The 22221-nt window shown below is 39.6% G+C and overlaps 1 protein-coding gene across 7 annotated transcripts in view; it reads right to left on the reverse strand.

Moving 5' to 3' along the window:
* Window positions 1–12215, reverse strand: part of eif4g1.L (eukaryotic translation initiation factor 4 gamma, 1 L homeolog) — a 57489-nt gene extending 45274 nt beyond the window's left edge. For 3 of the 7 annotated variants that reach the window (XM_018263546.2, XM_018263545.2, XM_018263541.2), the window contains exons 1-2: window positions 12064–12215; window positions 1851–1908 (exon numbers count right to left, since the gene is read on the reverse strand). The gene's annotated coding sequence lies outside the window, so the exon portion shown is untranslated. Of the gene's footprint in view, window positions 1–1850; window positions 1909–2061; window positions 2212–8824; window positions 8849–11529; window positions 12031–12063 lie in introns of those variants that run through there. The other 4 variants (XM_018263542.2, XM_041563208.1, XM_018263544.2 and 1 more) reach the window with 4 other exon arrangements.
* Window positions 12216–22221: the final 10006 nt, after the last annotated feature.

Below are 22221 nucleotides of genomic sequence, written 5' to 3' on the forward strand. Positions count from 1 at the left end.
AGGGCTATTGTGGGCAAATTGACAGGGATACAAACTAGACCCGCGTTCCGCACCTTCTCTCGGGCTTCTTTCAATTTAAGGGAGAGCTGTGATTAAGAAGAGGTACATTATGGTATCGGGACTAGACCTAACTAGCGCACTGAAAACCCCCCTTTGATTCTATTGTAAATACGTGGATAAGTGGTATCCACTTTTTTAGTTGGTGCAGCTGACCCTCTTTTAAATACAAGCGCGGACCTTCAACCTAATTACCTACCTTTTAAAGGTGAACCAACCCTTTTTAAAAAAAAAATTATATATTTTTTTCTCTCTCTCATATACATACATTTTTTTTGAGATATAGATAGATATAATATATATATATATATATATATATATATATATATATTATATTATATATCTCAAAACAAATAAACCCTGCACAGTAATTAGTCCATTGCTAAGCCCTCTCTATAAGGTTACTGCCAAACCATACTTCTTTGCTGCCTGATGCAAATACAGAAAAGAGGGGTCTGCTTCTCCACCTGTGTTTATAAGCAGGCAGAGAAAGCCTTTTGGGCCGCTTATCTCACAGCTTAAAATATAAGTAAACCTTTAAAATAAGTGAACGTGAAATTGACGAGAGTGCTATTCTAAGCAGTTTTGTAATGTACATTCATAATTTATTTTGTTTTCATTCCAAGATATAAAGAGATACATGTACTTTTAATATGAATGAATTTTGTTATAACAGTGCCACCTGCTGGTCAGTTTCTCACCAGTTTGACCACCAAGTAGTCAAGGAAGTTGTTAGAAGAAAGAGGCTGCTCTGATGTTCTTCTGCTTAGGAAAAAATTGAGAAACCTCTCATTTTTTTCTAAGCAGAAGAACATCAGAGCAGCCTCTTTCTTTCTCCTGACAACTTCCTTGACTACTTGGTGGTCAGACTTTTGAGAAAGTGACCAGCAGGTGGCACTGTTGTAACAAAATTCATTCATATTAACAGAGTGAAAATTAGTTGTGCACCAGGAACACTTGAAGAGCACAATGTTCATTGGAAAACCTTAAAAGTTTAGGATTGTTGTAGGTGGCATATTTAAGGCATATAAAGGTTCACTTAAGCCTCTATGCTGCTTAGGTCTACTGCACACAGGGTATTACCATCCACAATATGAACTCTGATGACAATCACAAGTCATCAACATTTTGATCAGGGCAATTCAACAGCAGCTGTTAAAATAAAAATGTCCCAAGTGTCAGATTCCTTAGAGGAGAGGCAATTTAATCTAATGTATGTACCTCCAGTGAACTTATTTGTTGCCACACTCATTTAGTTGTCACCCAATATGATTAGCTAGTAGGTAGGAATGAGCATGCTTAGCAATGAATTACACAGGCAAGTGTCTGAGAGGGGTCTAGGAACAGGCCAGCACTTGAAATGTTCAGAAGAAAATACTACTGACATAGCAAAGGGCCTGATAAAAGACCCTCTGCCATGTAAAAGGGTTGCTACTGAGCAAATAAGATCATTAGCTATCTTTTACGAAGAGACCATTCCTCCAGAGGCAAACTAGCAAGCCAATTGTTGCTGACTGCTCTTTTGCACCAGGCAAGGTCAATTGTTATATTTGGTTTCTGTGTTATAAACCTGTGTTATAATCTCTGCTGGTTGCTCAATAATACACTGGTTACAAACAATACCATTTTTACTCAAATATTTATGGCTAAAAACTGAAATATAAGTGTAAAGTACTCAGTAACAAAGTACAGCTGAGGACATTACAGAAAAAATGTGTGCACGGTTTTAACAATACACTTAAATACTTTTTACGTTCTATATCATTTATTATAAAAGTTTAATATATACTTACTGTACAAATAGAATCCCCACTGCTCATTAGTGTATGAAAATGTTTCATAAATACAGGACTGTAAAGAAAAAGGAAAAAATGACTAGTCTGATAACACAGAAATGCATGTTAAGCAGAATTAGTAGGTAATGTGACAATTGTATTACAAATTTCCAGGTCTATGAAAACAGAGGGATGAGTGTTTAAATGTACAAGCCTTACAATAACACACCTTAGCTTGATATTTGAACGAGAACAGCAAAATCCATAAGAAAATGAATGCACGCTTACATTAGCAGCTAGCAAGGCCCATGTGCCCTTCCAATGTAGGGCTGGCAATACAGTATACTTTTCTGTCTACAGAGATGCAATGAAACATGATCCAGAGAAACCCCCCTCCCCCAAACCAGCAGGACAGAGTACTGCTCTAGATGCAGATAACATTAGGGAGGGTGTGGGGCTGGGCATTACATTGCATATGAAAGAGTTAGTAGAATATGCACAGATGGCTTAGACCACCCCCAATCCGACAATACTACTGCATAGGGAATCTCCCAGAACAAGGCTAATACACTGAAAGAGAAGATTAAGCCCCGCCTACATATCCCTTCCATGAACCCACTCTCAGCACTTCATGATTAGTTTTAAAAGCACATTAACTGTACAGAGCTGTGATGCAATGGAGTTGGAAAAACCACTGTACATAGACAAACGCATTGTGAAAGTACTTCTGTTAAACTTTCAGAAGACAACTTAACTCGTTAACAGGCATGTGCTACATTTGGAAATTCAGCTTGCAAGGAACTACAATTCCCATGATTCCCCAACTGCGTGTGTTAAGCTGGGGACTAACGCTGTGTGTGTGTGTGTGTGTGTGTATATAGACACACACACACACACACACACACACACACACATCTATCTATCTCCCTTTGTGCTGGCTGTTCTTGTAATTCTTACCTTTATGCCCAAGATTATTTTGCTTTATTGATTGTCATACCTGTACTACTGGCCATAGTTAACTCTGTGTAGAAAATCTGCCTTGTCAGAACAGAAGCAGCTATCAAAATTTGTTACCCATCATACTCTGCAAGGAGCAAAGCAGATATGTCACACATCAGAATAATTATGCTGATGTCAGAAGTCGCCAGAAGGACCCTACTGTCTGAAATGGGCCAACAATAGCCGACACTAGGGAAGCTGCAAAAGGAATTTAAAAAAAAGTAACTGTAGTGCCTAGGAAATGGATGTCTATTGCTGGCCCACAGCTAGCGCAGACATCAAACAGGAGAGATGCATATACCGCAATACTCACCGAGTCTCTGTGACAATGGTAATAGGCATGGATGTCCCAGTAAGTAACCTCCACATGCCTTTTTCGGACTCCAGTAGCTAAATGTTCCACTATGGCCACAGCTATTCACACTACTTCCTTGCTGCATTTGTAGATTCAGAAATAGCCCTGTAATTTCCAGAACACAATTGTCCAAACAGCCCCCCACTTGGGTTGCCACCTTTACTGAAAAAAAAACAAAAACCGGCCTTCCTATATATTTATCTTTTTCCCTATTAATAACATTGGGATCAGCCATCATTTTTACCGGGTCAAGTGGCAACCCTACCGCCCACAGGCCCAATAACTAGTGACTGACTGTTGCATCTTACATCAGCCCCTCTGGCATTTGCCAACCAGGCCTGAACAGTTCTAAGAACAACATGTGACAGTTTCATTTTTGCCTAGAGACCAGGTAGAACATTGTTCAACCACAAAGTCGCCAGAAGGACCCTACTGTCTGAAATGGGCCAACAATAGCCGACACTAGGGAAGCTGCAAAAGGAATTTAAAAAAAAGTAACTGTAGTGCCTAGGAAATGGATGTCTATTGCTGGCCCACAGCTAGCGCAGACATCAAACAGGAGAGATGCATATACCGCAATACTCACCGAGTCTCTGTGACAATGGTAATAGGCATGGATGTCCCAGTAAGTAACCTCCACATGCCTTTTTCGGACTCCAGTAGCTAAATGTTCCACAGACTCTGCATACCCTTACCAGAGCCAGCTACAGCACTGTGTAGGTTTTGATTTACAATGTGTAAAGTCCCAGGTGTCAGAAGTAAAAATAAAATATGCCCAAAAAATAAGTGTCCAAGTGGAAGGAACTGTAATGCAGCAATTTGCCAATACAGAGGAAACATGTTCAGTAATTTGTAAATGAAACTGAAAGCAATCTGTCCCTTTCTGCCCTTCTGATTCGAAGACGTTAACGAGTCCATTTCTCACAATGACTTGCATGCTTTTTCTAAGTCTTAAAGGAACAGTTCGGTGTAAAAATAAAAACTGGGTAAATAGATAGGCTGTGCAAACTAAAAAACATTTCTAATACATTTAGTTAATCTATCAAGGCTGGATCGATGTCGAACACAACTTCCTGCTTTTTTGATCGTACAAATCTCCATTTCATACGATTTTCGGGAGTGTCCCGACTTTTTTTTGAGATGGCAATCGGTCGTTCAGTTGATCGGACGGGTTAGAAAATTTCTGTCGGCTACTAATAATATCTCTGCATGTATTATCAGTGGGAGACTATCACCAGCTTTTGTCGGACATAACTATCGTACGATTGCTGTCAGGGGCAGAACATCGACTGATCTGTTCTTTTACTACTTTATCTGATCTGACTGCTTAGTGGCAGGTCGGGAGATGGCACCGTCTATGGCCAACTTAACTCTGAGTTAGTCGTCGACTTTAAGGGGGGGGGGCACTTGGGACATAACTGTTCAGTGAGTTTGCAACTGATCTCAGCATGCATCTTAGATTCAAAAGCAAACAGTAATGACAAATGTGCCCCCCCCCCCATCGAGTCACTGATTGAATCAGTGGAAACCTAGAGAGCAGCGATGCAGAAAGTAGGTTTCTGGCTATTATGTTAGACATTAGACACTTCAGCCTTTATACATTACATTTTTGGCTAACTTACTATAAGGGATGCACCAAATCCACTATTTTCGATTCGGCCGAACCCCCGAATCCTTTGTGAAAGATTCAGCCGAATACCAAACCCTAATTTGCATATGCAAATTAGGATTCCGATTTGGTTCGGCCAGGCAGAAGGATTCGGGCGAATCCGAATCCTGCTGAAAAAGGCCGAATCCCAAACCGAATCCCGGATTCAGTGCATCGCTACTTACTATATTAGAAACATTTTTTATTTGGCACAGCCTATTTAGCTAGTTTTTATTTTTACACTGAACAATTCCTTTAATCCTTTTTGCTACATTGTTTCAAAAGTCAGTGGAATTGAACTTGAGACCCAGTCTCTGAAAGCCAGTAAAGCGATCCACTGTGCTTGTTTAAATACATTAAAAAAATTTTTTAATGAATGTATAATAGAAACATGCTTTTAAGACTTATTAGCCAGTTCAATAGGATTTATCACAAGAAAGTAATGGAAATAGCCATGTTTACTAAAATGCTGCCAAACAGTAGCGCACAATTAACCGGTTTCTCCAAATGGTTTATTTATTTATGTCAGTTTAATTTAAGATATTCCGCATTTTATTAGCAAGTCTCTCAACCAAAAGCAGTGAACTTATTCTAGCGCAGATCATGCTGAGCTATTCTTGAGACCCACGAAAATGTAATTTTAACAGCCTGAAAAATGTAATCTTGCAAAACCTCCTATCAGTCTGGAACACGCAGCATATCAGGGTTGTTTGCAACAGAAAGAAAACTGCTGAAGCCGCTAATAAAACAATTTCCAAAAACTATAGTTAACAACTTATATTTGGTAGATTTTTAATTACAAAAACATCACCTTTAAATTACCAATCAGGGTTGGCACCTTTTCTGGACAAAAATACTGGCCTTCCTATATTCTTGCCATTTTTTCCTATTAATAACATTGGTGTCAAGCATCATTTTTACCGACCAGGCCGGTAAAATACTGGCCATGTGGCAACCCTAAGTATATCCCTTTCAGTTACCAGTGCTAAGCAGCAATTCATATTAACCATAAGAAGAAGAGATCACAGAGGACCTAATCTTTTAAACCATTTTGAATATTAAAGGAAAACTTTACCCCCCAAACAATGTAGGTCTCTATTAAAAGATACTGAGTAAAACAGCTCATGTGTAAAACCCTGCTTCATGTAAATGAACCATTATCATAATTATATACTTTTTTTAGTAGTATGTGCCATTGGGTAATCATAAATAGAAAATTGCCATTTTAAAAAATAAGGGCCGCCCCCTGAGATCGTAAGATTCACTGTGCACACATACAAACCACATGTAAGGTCACATGAGCCAATTAACAGACAGAGTTCTGCCTTTTGCTTCCTCACTTCTTCCTGTTACAGTTAGTGTTGTAGTATTTCTGGTCAGGTGATGTCTGAGGCAGCACAGATAGTCACGAAATGGTGGTTCAAGGCAAGAGATGTAAAAGGGCAATATTTATGTAAATATATATTCCAGTTTGGAAAGATCCTTTAATATGTCATTCAATTTGATATAAACTATCTGTTGCTTAAGTATTCATTTTGGGGATATAGTTTTCCTTTAAGCAAATTACACCAACTGCCACTTTCCTCTTAGGATCATGGTCATCTTAAGACATACGTTGGTGTTGCCTGTTCAATTATGGATCCGCACACACCAATTTTCTGCAGTTTTTCTTTTATTTATATTCACCACCAATATCAACGTTTCGGGGGGTACAACCTCCCTTCGTCAGGATAACTGCTGCCATTGGAAGGCCACGTCAGGCCGAAGGATAACCAGCACCACTAAAGCAGATAAAGTGAGTAATATTCCAGGTGTGCGGTGTAACCATTTCAATACTATTGACTTTCTGGTGTTGCCTGTTAGCCAACCAGTGCCAAACTACATGCAAAATATGGAATATGCAGAAAATGCTCTTGCTCTGCAGGAATGTGGTGCCAAAGACCCTAGATCTGCCTCTGCACCCATGTAATTACAATTGTTTAATATAAATACAAACCAACAATAATAACATATGACACTACAATAAGGTCATTGTCCTACACCCATGAGAATCACATTCTTGTGCTGGTGCCACTAAAGGGTGCCAAATACTGACCAGTTTTGTCATCTACATGGATGAACAAATAGTACTGTTCTGTATTTTCATTATACCTGGTCATGCACTTGATCATCTGCTCGTTTTGGCCAGCTATGTGGTAGGCCAAATCAGGCTAATCAGATTCCGTGGTCTGCATCTATGTGCCAAATGCTAAATTTGCCCTACTTTGTAGTGCAGCAGTAAAGAGTGACTGAAGTTTATCAGAGCACAAGTCAAATGACTGGGGGCACCTGGAAAACTAAATACAGGTCTAGTCCCATGTCAAATTTCAAAATTTAAACACAAAAAAATCTGTCTGCTCTTTTAAGAAAGATTTCAGTGCAGAATTCTGCTGGCGCAGCACTAATAACTGATGCGTTTTGAAAAAACCATGATGGTATCCCTTTAAAACTGGCAAAGGCTACTGGGAGTTACTTGGAGCTGCTTATGACTGCAATCTGCACACACCAGCTTTATCAATAAAGTAATATTTAAAAGATGACTTAGCATCCATGTGTATAGACGTTAAAACTGAAAAAGCAGATGGTCAGAAGAACTGCATTTGTATACTATGGGATCAGTTGTACTTTAAAGCAGTCAACGAAACGATAAAGCCAAAAGACACATTAAATATACAGTTTCAACTGGTGAATCTGTTATGGGATACATTTTTGTATGTTGTATTTTATGTGACGCTTATTGAACAAAATCTTTCACCAGGAGATTAAGCTTCTTTTTAAATGCATCTCTTATCTGTAGATGACCCTTGTGAGCATTAAGGACAGTCAGATTCCACTGGACTGAAAAACAGGTTAAATGGCCACAATGAAGCACTTGTCCTCCAGCGAAAAGAGTGCGACAATAACCTTAAATTTACTAATGGTAAAATCTAGTCAGAGATAAAGTTAGATTATCAGCGACATATGGGGATGCACTAAACATTCAAGTATGCATTCTAAGATACAATTCACCCCAGGTGCAGCAAGAGATGACTGACAATACAGACAGGCTGTACTGGGGGCATTGGGTGTTACTCCACTGCAGTGTGTGCCATAAGCCTTCGTTTTTAGTACATTTAAACAGAAATCAAGCAAAATTAACAGTTCTACTGAACTGTGTCTGCTATAATTAAAACCGATATTGCATCTTCCAAAGCTGTTGCAACTTTTAATGACTGTCTTGGGGCAGTGCAAACACTTACCAGGTTTGGGCCCTGCCAAAAGCCCAACATCACAGCAGCAGCCATGAGAAGAGAGATGTCACAATCAAACACAGTTAGCAGGCCAAGCAGAGAGCATAGTTTAGTTTCAAACTGAATAGTTCTAGGAAGGTAATATTATATTCCTATAAAAACTATAACTGGTCAGCATTACTGTTAGAGCAATTACAGTTTCATGGACATACCTGAAGTCAATTAAATGCGCAACAAAGGAAGAGCATTTCTGGGTGTTTATAGGCCAATGATTTCACATGGGCACCAAAATGCCCCATTTGTCATAGTAATGTCATACAAGTCTAACCAATTCATACCTTAACGTGTGAAGATTAAATTATAACCGACTTTGTTTCCTTCCTATGCCTGAGATAAAGTTGTTCTTGTATGCTATAAGTTTAAACTGATAACTACTTTACAACATGGTCTGGCATTTTAGGATTACCAAATAATCACTAAGCGTACAGTCCTTGCAGGAAGGCAAGCAGATTGGCCTTCCAAGTGTGGACAATTTATGCAAATTAACCTGGGAATTAAGGGCCACTTTTGGTTGCTAAAAGCATTAACTGCTATTATTTAGCCTGGTTTGCTAAAAAGCAAAGACACCCGATACAGGTAGCAATTTGAAGGCCATGATCATGTCAGTAAAAAGCACAAAGCTGACAACCCTGTCAAACTGGGCTTAGCTCCTGAAACTTACTATTGATTTGTAAGAACAGCCTCCAGCAATGGAAATAAGCGGATATGGTTCCTCCTGTGACCAGCAAGCATAAAGAAGGGAGGTCAATATTTACTGCAGCATTTATGTGTACCTCTGATTAGACTTGCTGTGGCCATGAGACCAGACACACATTTCAGCAACTTTCCTGCTGCACCAGCAACAATGGATAATACACTAAGTTTATCCTATAGGGGGAAAAACAGGTAAAGAAATGCTCACTGACATTTATGATGAAAAAAGTTATAGGCATATAAACCAGTTGTACTGCCAAGAGTCACAACTGGGTGTTCAGGCTGGTGTCTTAAAGGTCATCATTAAAGGTGCTACCTGAAAATATCTCTAGCTGGTGTCAATGTTTCCTATTGAGTAAATAAAACATTAGGCCAAAAAAAAGCTACAAGAAGTAGGTAACCTGAAATGTAATCTACATTTATTTCATAAGTGAACTTCATTTTGTCAGGGACTGATGTGAAAGATGGGAAATTGCTGTTAAGTGCTGCAGAATATGTTGGCACTACAAAGATAAAGAATAATAATTAAAATACTAAACTACACAAACAACAACCCAGAAGCAAGGCACCACGAGGGAGTCTGGAGTGAACTGACAGGACCACCCCTGGGAACACCATACAAACTTTTTATTGGACTCAATGCGCAAAACCCGTCAGGGTAAATGTGAGTGTAAATTTTTTATTGATTTTAATTAGTTTTTAAATAAAAAACGGTATTACACTATCACTGGTTTTATTCCTGGCCTGGGACCTGAAAGGAGCAGCGAACCCTGAAGGAGGGACCAGAAAGGGCTTCTTGTTATATGCATAACACCACAGCAGTGGTTTGTAAGTAGGCATTTTACATAGAAGGTGGAGGTGCTCCACCTCTGGAAAATATTTCACTTCACAGGAAAGGCATTATCTTTTCTTCACTTCTATCGCTAACTTATACCCCCATTAATAGTCACCTGAAGGAAAAGGGGAGAATACACCTATTTAACATCCAGTGTATGCACGGGGTGATATCTCATATTATGAACGTATTACGCTATGCTTGTTTTTAATTTCTGTTGCCACAGGCGCTGATCTCTTCTTATACATATCCCTTTTGGGAGTATATATACGCTTGATTTTTTAATTGGCTGCATCTGTAAGCTATATATTGTTTTTACACAAAAGTAATATTAAACCAAAAAAATAAATCACTTAAGTAATAAAATATCATATTGAATAAACACTTTATGCAGCATTGCTCAAACGTTAGTAAAAATAAAATGCAATTATAGCTTTAAATATTTTGGCTATAGGAAGGTCTGTTGGCGCAATATGCAACAGGTGGCAGAACACACTTGGGTTCTGTGGAGTAGTGACAAAGACAAATGAGCAGGGCACCTCTGCTTATTACACTGAGGCAAAGCTGGGAAGTATGTGAGTGATGTTAATATAACAAAACATGGGCAAGAGTAATACAGGTTATTGCCAGACAAACCCCAAATAAGCAGCTGTCCATTTGTCTGATCTACTACCAAAAGATCTGAACTGGTGCAATGGGGTTAAATGATTAGAAAGTACCATAATAATCAGTTTTACTGTAGTACTGTTCGTTACCTGTCACATATACACCGCACCAATCTTCAGTTTCATTTAGCACCACTGTAATCATCCGTTTCAAGAAAGGTTTCACAAGTAGCAGAGCCAAGCTTAACGTTTCACAGACAACCCGAAGAATTAACGGCACACTAATCGTTGCACAGCAGTGAACAAATTTTATTTAGCCTTCCCAAATGTAAGGAAGACAATGTTTCGGACCCCACTGGGCACTGTTTCAAGCCTATTTACCAAGTGATAGTTCCAAAACTTAAAAGCTCATTCAAAAATTGTGTAGTCCATATAAAAATTGTGTCCATCAATTCTTAAATCACCAAATGTTAGTTCTAAAATACATATGTTCCAAACATAAGGAAAGCTGACTAATGCCCGGGATATATCATGGCTACATAATCAAAACGTTTACAATTTAAACACAGAACGCACAACTTAACGATGCTCATAATTTGGGAAAGTCACCTTACAGAAATGGCAACAAGAACATGGGTACAAGATCACCTTTTGGTAGCCAAGGATGTACAGAATGCAGCCCCCCCACAACCGTTATTATTAACATGTATTTATATAGCGCCAACATATTGCGTAGCACTGTTAGCATTGAAATTAATACTGTAATAAAACCATGCAAACTTATAATGCAATTTATTCTGAGACTGCGCACGAGAGAGAGAGAGAGAGAGAGAGAGAGAGAGAGAGAGACACAGACACACCAGTTTATAAATATATTGGCAAGGAAGCAGCACACCAGTGTGAGCTAGAATGGGTGTATAATAATGAAAACACACTGTATAGACTTTGTGGGACTACTTTTACTTACTCAGCAAAACTAATGGCCAGTCATGGTAGCCTGCAACCACCCACAAACACAAATCAATTAAAACATATGCTAGTAGCTTTAAAAAAAAAAATCGAATTGATATTAGAGATGAGGAAAAGAAAGGTAAACTTGCCTTTCTAACCAGGGATATTAAAATACTATTGCAAATGCATTGGAGAGGAAAAAAGGGGTTCGCAATTTCACAGTGGGGGTCACAAGTGAGATCACTTGCCATATAGAACAATCCGCCAAGATAAAATCCTCACCTCCTGCCAAGCAAAAGCTCTTTTGGCGTTGAGCCGGCACGGAGCCATTCATTCCTGCCCGCTGGATAAAAGCATGGAGAGCCATTAAAGCCCCGGAGGACATTTTGATTGCCGGTACATGCTGCAACTCATAAGGTGTCGTCACCGTGCCTCCGCCCCCTCCGCGCTACCCACCTAAACTGACACAATGTCACACGTTCTCTTCGCTGCGCCGCTCCATACGGAACCAGTTACAGGAAGGAATTGCGTCCACATGCGCTCACACCGACACAATAGAACACAGCCATAAAAGCCTAACTAATCTGTTCGTGCGTCCGCGAGTGGACTTCCCCTACAGAGGGCAGCTAGCAGGGCTGTTAAAGGCCTCATAAAGACAGGCCATGGTGAGCCGGCTGGAAGAACACGGACACCGCGCCACGCGGTGTCGGTGGGTAAGCGCCGATATTAAGTTACCAATTCACGTTTCAGACACGAGAGGAGTTAATAGGACGAAGGATGGCAATGGATTACAATTCGGGCCCCACTGATTCTCACCTGCTTTCCTTAGTCCGCGCAGCCGGGCGCAGTCGCACCAGCTAGCTCAACCATTTCCGGATCCCGGCGAATGTCTACGCAAGCGCAGATCCCATCCACGTGATGGAAAACAAAAGCGGAAAGGGAAAGGCACAAGCTAAGCGCCGCGTTGTCTTCCCCGCTCATGTCACATGATCTAAATGTTGCCGGTATCACGTGATATTTGCTGAGCTAAAGCCTAATGCGAGATTTTTGCTAGGTACAAATGTCTTTTAGGATTTTGTGTATTTGCGTTGCGACAGCGGGTGTAACTGGTGGTAAAATGATTTCAGCATTGTATGTAAAGAATTATAAAGCGTAATGTTAAGCAAAAATTCATTTTCTCGGTGTGACACAAACATTTATATGGAGATGTATATATATGAAACTTGCAGTCTTAAGCTGCAATTTCCAAGAGATCTGATTATCTTACTAGTTACAACTGTATCTAAGTGTAGGTGCTGAGCATTCTGGACTCTATGCCATTTCACAAAAATTGCATCCTATATAAAGACTACAATGTCCTAGTCACTGTAGGTGACTATGATGTCATAAAGTGCTGCCAGCTGACTGAACAGCTGTCAATCAAACTCACTTCCTGTTGACTGGAATGAACTGGCTTCAGCCAGCTTCTAGGATGTTAGGGACCCTTTGACAGTTGGGCTGGCTCAGAATAACTGAAGGTGTTCTCTTCACTAAGAGGTAAGAACAAAATGAAAAATAGGGCAATCTTATTGTATTGGAGGGGCAGGTGGGGCAGAAATGGCCCAATAGGGGTTGGTAGAATTGTTGCATACAGATTCTGCAGAAGCTGAACTTTTACCAGGCTCTCCCAAACAGAGCCTGGCAAAGTGAGCTGCAGAGCGTCAGTTTAACTGACAAAGAGATCTGCATTGTGTCAGACCTTGAATTCTGAGGTAAAGAAAGATTGAAATTCAAAGGAAATCCAGGCACTATGGACCCTCCAGTGAAGGTACATTGATCAAATCTCTTTTCCAAGTGTCTGTAGAACCTAATTGTCTATCTTGTAAAAGCCTGTCTCACTCACAATGAAACAATATGCTATAAACACACCTAAGACAAAGTACAAACAAATGCAGCTTTCCTATTGTGACATAACTAATGTGCAACAATGACTTTGTATGAATGATTATCGACAATTGTGAACTAGGTCATGATGAGCTGGCATAAAGGAATTAGGTGTCATGCTGAACAGATATTGGAAAGAATAGTACAGGTATGGGATCCATTATCTGGAAAGCCGCTATCCAGAAAGCTTTGAATTACGGAAAGGCCATCTCTTATAGACTCTATTATTATCCAAATAATCCACATCTTTAAAAATGGTTTCCTTTTTCTCTTTTACTTAATCCAAATTAATATATAATTAATCCTTATTGAAAGCAAAACAACCTATTGAGTTTATTTATTGTTTACATGATTTTCTAGTAGGCTTAAGGGATCAAGATCTATATTATGAAAAGAGCCATTAGACATAAAACCCCAGGTCCCAAGCATTCTGGATAACAGGTCCAATACCTTTAATGGCATTGGTAACAGTGACCATGAGAAATGACCTGCTCATCTCATAAGACATTTTTTTGGCATCCTAGTAAACCATTTCCATTCTTTTATGTTTAACCTTTTAAGTGCCAGCAGAATTTCACATTTTGGTTACGCGAAATGCCAGCCGTTTTTGAAACATTTTGTGCTCTCTCACTTTAGGGGCATTTTCTGAGGGGAAACCTATAGTTTACCTAGGAAAACTATACATTGTTTTTTTCGGTAGAAACTGAGCTTTCTAAATCTGCCTGAGTTTTCATGTATTTACACCTGTGCAAAAAAATTTATAGTGCTAAATACCAAAAAAAAATGAAAAATTACCATTTTTCATCGTATATCAATTTATACCAGAAAAATATTTCATTTTACGGATGAAAATCCAACTGATTTGGAAAGCCTTATGTCTCTCGAACGTGCCAATACCAGATATGTATAGTTTTAGGGAGATTTAGGATTTCTGTACAGCAAAAACTCCCGGCAGTCTATTACCAAATTTTGAAAGCACTAAGGCAGAAAACGGCATGCTTTAGATTCCAAGGCAAAAAATCCTGAAACCGTAGGTTTACCCCAGAAAACCATACATTTTTGAAAAGTACACATTCTGCCGATTACAAAATGGGTAACTATGTCTCTCTACTCCCAACTACCAAACATAAAAGCTTGTCTGAACATAGTGGTTTTTCAACAAAAAATTCAAAATTCTGAAAAATCATTTCAAAGGTTTTATTTTGCTGCTCCGCATATCCCAAACTATATTAGGTACCAAGAAAAAGCACCTGAAATATGATTGCCAGGGGTCCACTGAACAATTTGATACCCATTATGCATAGGTTTACCAAAGTATCTGGCATTTAGAGACACCAATATGTAGTTAGCACATCCAAATTGTTCAGGACTTTACTTCAGCTACTGAGAAATCAACACATTGACTGCATTTTTTGTGGGGTAAAAACACAGAATTATATGTTTACCCCCCAAACCCATATATTTTTGGAAAGTACACATTCTACTGAATCTAAAATGGGTACCCATGCCTTTCTGCTCCAAACTACTGAGTCGCAAGGCTTTCCCAAAATTGTCGGTTTTGGTGAAATATCTGAAAATTTCCTCAAACCTTCAACTTCCCAGCACCATATCACCCATGTGTCATTACGTACTAAGAAAAAGCACCCTAAATATGATTGCCAGGGTTCCTCTGAACATTTTGGTGGTCATTGTTCATAAGTTTACCAAAGTATCTGGCATTTAGAGGCCCCAAAATGAAGTTAGCGCATACAAACAGTCCCGTGGGGTAACTTCAGCTAATGAAAGATCAACACATTGACTGCATTTTTGTGGGGTAAAAACACAGAAATATATGTTTACCCCCCAAAACCCATATATTTTTGGAAAGTACACATTCTACCGAATCTAAAATGGGTACCCATGCCTTTCTGCTCCAAACTACTGAGTCGTAAGGCTTTCCCACAATTGTCGGTTTTGGTGAAATATCTGAAAATTGCCTCAAAGCTTCAACTTCCCAGCACCATATCACCCATGTATCGTTACGCACCAAGAAAAAGCACCCTAAATATGATTGCCAGGGTTCCTCCAAACAGTTTGGTGGCCATTGTTCATAGGTTTATCAAAGTATCTGGCATTTAGAGGCCTCAAAATGAAGTTAGCGCATACAAATAGTCCTGTGGGTAACTTCATCTAATGAAAAATCAACACATTGACTGCATTTTTGTGGGGTAAAAACACAGAAATATATGTTTACCCCCCAAACCCATACATTTTTGGAAAGTACACATTCTACTGAATCTAAAATGGGTACCCATGCCTTTCTGCTCCAAACTACTGAGTCGCAAGGCTTTCCCAAAGTTGTCGGTTTTGGTGAAATATCTGAAAATTGCCTCAAAGCTTCAACTTCCCAGCACCATATCACCCATGTGTCATTACGTACTAAGAAAAAGCACCCTAAATATGATTGCCAGGGTTCCTCTGAACATTTTGGTGGCCATTGTTCATAAGTTTACCAAAGTATCTGGCATTTAGAGTCCCCAAAATGAAGTTAGCGCATACAAACAGTCCCGTGGGTAACTTCAGCTAATGAAAAATCAACACATTGACTGCATTTTTGTGGGGTAAAAACACAGAAATATATGTTTACCCCCCAAACCCATACATTTTTGGAAAGTACGCATTCTACCGAATCTAAAATGGGTACCCATGCCTTATTGCTCCAAACTACTGAGTCGCAAGGCTTTCCCAAAGTTGTCGGTTTTGGTGAAATATCTGAAAATTGCCTCAAAGCTTCAACTTCCCAGCACCATATCACCCATGTGTCATTACGTACTAAGAAAAAGCACCCTAAATATGATTGCCAGGGTTACTCCGAACAGTTTGGTGGCCATTGTTCATAGGTTTACCAAAGTATCTGGCATTTAGAGGCCCCAAAATGAAGTTAGCGCATACAAACAGTCCCGTGGGTAACTTCAGCTAATGAAAAATCAACACATTGACTGCATTTTTGTGGGGTAAAAACACAGAAATATATGTTTACCCCCCAAACCCATACATTTTTGGAAAGTACACATTCTACCGAATCTAAAATGGGTACCCATGCCTTATTGCTCCAAACTACTGAGTCGCAAGGCTTTCCCAAAGTTGTCGGTTTTGGTGAAATATCTGAAAATTGCCTCAAAGCTTCAACTTCCCAGCACCATATCACCCATGTGTCATTACGTACTAAGAAAAAGCACCCTAAATATGATTGCCAGGGTTCCTCTGAACATTTTGGTGGCCATCGTTCATAAGTTTACCAAAGTATATGGCATTTAGAGGCCCCAAAATGAAGTTAGCACATACAAATTGTCCAGTGGGTAACTTCAGCTAATGAAAAATTAACACATTCACTGCATTTTTGTGGGGTAAAAACACAGAAATAGATGTTTACCCCCCAACCCCATATATTTTTGGAAAGTACACATTCTACAAAAATGGGTACCCATGCCTTTCTGCTCCAAACTACTGAGTCGCAAGGCTTTGCCAAATTTGGCGGTTTTGGTGAAATATCTGGAAATTGCCTCAAAGCTTCAACTTTCCAGCATCGTATTGTCCATGTATCATTACCAGCATAAAGCATCCTAAATATAAACATATGGGTCTACTAAACAGTTTGATGCCCAATGTGCATAGATATACCAAACTATGTGGCGCACAGAGACCCCCAAATGACAATATGTATAGACATTTTCACGGCTGACGCTCTGGCTGCTGCAATATGAGCACCTGGAGTGTGTATTATGCAACATTAGACCCCCCTAACAGTACAGAGACCCCAGAAAACCATATATTTTCAGAAAGTACACATTCTGACGAATCCAATATGGGTAAATAAGTGTTTCTACTGCAAACTGCCAAACTGCAAAGCAATGCTGAACATAACGGTTTTTATCAAATTTCTGAAAATCGTCACAAAGCTTGAATTCTACCCCATTATATGCCACACATTTCGTAACGTATCAGCATAAAACATCCTAAATATGAACGCCAGGGGTCTACTGAACACTTTGATGCCCAGTATGCATAGATATACCAAACTATGTGGCGCACAGAGACCCCCAAATGACAATAGTGTATATACATTTTCATGGCTGACGCGCTGGCTGCTGCAATATGAGCACCTGGTGTGCGTATTATGCGACATTAGACCCCCCTAACAGTACAGAGACCCCAGAAAACCATATATTTTCAGAAAGTACACATTCTGACGAATCCAATATGGGTAAATAAGTGTTTCTACTGCAAACTGGCAAACAGCAAAGCAATGCTGAACATAACGGTTTTTATCAAATTTCTGAAAATCGTCACAAAGCTTGAATTTTACCCCATTATATGCCCCACATTTCATAACTTATCAGCATAAAACATCCTAAATATGAACGCCAGGGGTCTACTGAACACTTTGATGCCCAATATGCATAGATATACCAAACTATGTGGCGCACAGAGACCCCCAAATGACAATAGTGTATATACATTTTCACGGCTGACGCTCTGGCTGCTGCAATATGAGCACCTGGAGTGTGTATTATGCGACATTAGACCCCCCTAACAGTACAGAGACCCCAGAAAACCATATATTTTCAGAAAGTACACATTCTGACGAATCCAATATGGGTAAATAAGTGTTTCTACTGCAAACTGCCAAACTGCAAAGCAATGCTGAACATAACGGTTTTTATCAAATTTCTGAAAATCGTCACAAAGCTTGAATTCTACCCCATTATATGCCACACATTTCGTAACGTATCAGCATAAAACATCCTAAATATGAACGCCAGGGGTCTACTGAACACTTTGATGCCCAGTATGCATAGATATACCAAACTATGTGGTGTACAGAGACCCCCAAATGACAATAGTGTATATACATTTTCACGGCTGACGCTGGCTGCTGCAATATGAGCACCTGGTGTGTGTATTATGCGACATTAGACCCCCCTAACAGTACAGAGACCCCAGAAAACCATATATTTTCAGAAAGTACACATTCTGACGAATCCAATATGGGTAAATAAGTGTTTCTACTGCAAACTGCCAAACTGCAAAGCAATGCTGAAAATAACGGTTTTTATCAAATTTCTGAAAATCGTCACAAAGCTTGAATTTTACCCCATTATATGCCCCACATTTCGTAACGTATCAGCATAAAACATCCTAAATATGAACGCCAGGGGTCTACTGAACACTTTGATGCCCAATATGCATAGATATACCAAACTATGTGGCGCACAGAGACCCCCAAATGACAATAGTGTATATACATTTTCACGGCTGACGCGCTGGCTGCTGCAATATGAGCACCTGGTGTGTGTATTATGCGACATTAGACCCCCCTAACAGTACAGAGACCCCAGAAAACCATATATTTTCAGAAAGTACACATTCTGAAGAATCCAATATGGGTAAATAAGTGTTTCTACTGCAAACTGCCAAACTGCAAAGCAATGCTGAACATAACGGTTTTTATCAAATTTCTGAAAATCGTCACAAAGCTTGAATTTTACCCCATTATATGCCCCACATTTCGTAACGTATCAGCATAAAACATCCTAAATATGAACGCCAGGGGTCTACTGAACACTTTGATGCCCAGTATGCATAGATATACCAAACTATGTGGTGTACAGAGACCCCCAAATGACAATAGTGTATATACATTTTCACGGCTGACGCGCTGGCTGCTGCAATATGAGCACCTGGTGTGTGTATTATGCGACATTAGACCCCCCTAACAGTACAGAGACCCCAGAAAACCATATATTTTCAGAAAGTACACATTCTGACGAATCCAATATGGGTAAATAAGTGTTTCTACTGCAAACTGCCAAACTGCAAAGCAATGCTGAACATAACGGTTTTTATCAAATTTCTGAAAATCGTCACAAAGCTTGAATTTTACCCCATTATATGCCCCACATTTCGTAACGTATCAGCATAAAACATCCTAAATATGAACGCCAGGGGTCTACTGAACACTTTGATGCTCAATATGCATAGATATACCAAACTATGTGGCGCACAGAGACCCCCAAATGACAATAGTGTATATACATTTTCATGGCTGACGCGCTGGCTGCTGCAATATGAGCACCTGGTGTGTGTATTATGCGACATTAGACCCCCCTAACAGTACAGAGACCCCAGAAAACCATATATTTTCAGAAAGTACACATTCTGACGAATCCAATATGGGTAAATAAGTGTTTCTACTGCAAACTGCCAAACTGCAAAGCAATGCTGAACATAACGGTTTTTATCAAATTTCTGAAAATCGTCACAAAGCTTGAATTTTACCCCATTATATGCCCCACATTTCGTAACGTATCAGCATAAAACATCCTAAATATGAACGCCAGGGGTCTACTGAACACTTTGATGCCCAATATGCATAGATATACCAAACTATGTGGCGCACAGAGACCCCCAAATGACAATAGTGTATATACATTTTCACGGCTGACGCGCTGGCTGCTGCAATATGAGCACCTGGTGTGTGTATTATGTGACATTAGACCCCCCTAACAGTACAGAGACCCCAGAAAACCATATATTTTCAGAAAGTACACATTCTGACGAATCCAATATGGGTAAATAAGTGTTTCTACTGCAAACTGCCAAACTGCAAAGCAATGCTGAACATAACGGTTTTTATCAAATTTCTGAAAATCGTCACAAAGCTTGAATTCTACCCCATTATATGCCACACATTTCGTAACGTATCAGCATAAAACATCCTAAATATGAACGCCAGGGGTCTACTGAACACTTTGATGCCCAGTATGCATAGATATACCAAACTATGTGGTGTACAGAGACCCCCAAATGACAATAGTGTATATACATTTTCACGGCTGACGCTGGCTGCTGCAATATGAGCACCTGGTGTGTGTATTATGCGACATTAGACCCCCCTAACAGTACAGAGACCCCAGAAAACCATATATTTTCAGAAAGTACACATTCTGACGAATCCAATATGGGTAAATAAGTGTTTCTACTGCAAACTGCCAAACTGCAAAGCAATGCTGAAAATAACGGTTTTTATCAAATTTCTGAAAATCGTCACAAAGCTTGAATTTTACCCCATTATATGCCCCACATTTCGTAACGTATCAGCATAAAACGTCCTAAATATGAACGCCAGGGGTCTACTGAACACTTTGATGCCCAATATGCATAGATATACCAAACTATGTGGCGCACAGAGACCCCCAAATGACAATAGTGTATATACATTTTCACGGCTGACGCGCTGGCTGCTGCAATATGAGCACCTGGTGTGTGTATTATGTGACATTAGACCCCCCTAACAGTACAGAGACCCCAGAAAACCATATATTTTCAGAAAGTACACATTCTGACGAATCCAATATGGGTAAATAAGTGTTTCTACTGCAAACTGCCAAACTGCAAAGCAATGCTGAACATAACGGTTTTTATCAAATTTCTGAAAATCGTCACAAAGCTTGAATTCTACCCCATTATATGCCACACATTTCGTAACGTATCAGCATAAAACATCCTAAATATGAACGCCAGGGGTCTACTGAACACTTTGATGCCCAGTATGCATAGATATACCAAACTATGTGGTGTACAGAGACCCCCAAATGACAATAGTGTATATACATTTTCACGGCTGACGCTGGCTGCTGCAATATGAGCACCTGGTGTGTGTATTATGCGACATTAGACCCCCCTAACAGTACAGAGACCCCAGAAAACCATATATTTTCAGAAAGTACACATTCTGACGAATCCAATATGGGTAAATAAGTGTTTCTACTGCAAACTGCCAAACTGCAAAGCAATGCTGAAAATAACGGTTTTTATCAAATTTCTGAAAATCGTCACAAAGCTTGAATTTTACCCCATTATATGCCCCACATTTCGTAACGTATCAGCATAAAACGTCCTAAATATGAACGCCAGGGGTCTACTGAACACTTTGATGCCCAATATGCATAGATATACCAAACTATGTGGCGCACAGAGACCCCCAAATGACAATAGTGTATATACATTTTCACGGCTGACGCGCTGGCTGCTGCAATATGAGCACCTGGTGTGTGTATTATGCGACATTAGACCCCCCTAACAGTACAGAGACCCCAGAAAACCATATATTTTCAGAAAGTACACATTCTGAAGAATGCAATATGGGTAAATAAGTGTTTCTACTGCAAACTGCCAAACTGCAAAGCAATGCTGAACATAACGGTTTTTATCAAATTTCTGAAAATCGTCACAAAGCTTGAATTTTACCCCATTATATGCCCCACATTTCGTAACGTATCAGCATAAAACATCCTAAATATGAACGCCAGGGGTCTACTGAACACTTTGATGCCCAGTATGCATAGATATACCAAACTATGTGGTGTACAGAGACCCCCAAATGACAATAGTGTATATACATTTTCACGGCTGACGCGCTGGCTGCTGCAATATGAGCACCTGGTGTGTGTATTATGCGACATTAGACCCCCCTAACAGTACAGAGACCCCAGAAAACCATATATTTTCAGAAAGTACACATTCTGACGAATCCAATATGGGTAAATAAGTGTTTCTACTGCAAACTGCCAAACTGCAAAGCAATGCTGAACATAACGGTTTTTATCAAATTTCTGAAAATCGTCACAAAGCTTGAATTTTACCCCATTATATGCCCCACATTTCGTAACGTATCAGCATAAAACATCCTAAATATGAACGCCAGGGGTCTACTGAACACTTTGATGCCCAATATGCATAGATATTCCAAACTATGTGGCGCACAGAGACCCCCAAATGACAATAGTGTATATACATTTTCATGGCTGACGCGCTGGCTGCTGCAATATGAGCACCTGGTGTGTGTATTATGCGACATTAGACCCCCCTAACAGTACAGAGACCCCAGAAAACCATATATTTTCAGAAAGTACACATTCTGACGAATCCAATATGGGTAAATAAGTGTTTCTACTGCAAACTGCCAAAACTGCAAAGCAATGCTGAACATAACGGTTTTTATCAAATTTC

This window comes from Xenopus laevis, chromosome 5L (genome assembly GCF_017654675.1).
Source record: "Xenopus laevis strain J_2021 chromosome 5L, Xenopus_laevis_v10.1, whole genome shotgun sequence".
NCBI lineage: Eukaryota > Metazoa > Chordata > Amphibia > Anura > Pipidae > Xenopus > Xenopus laevis.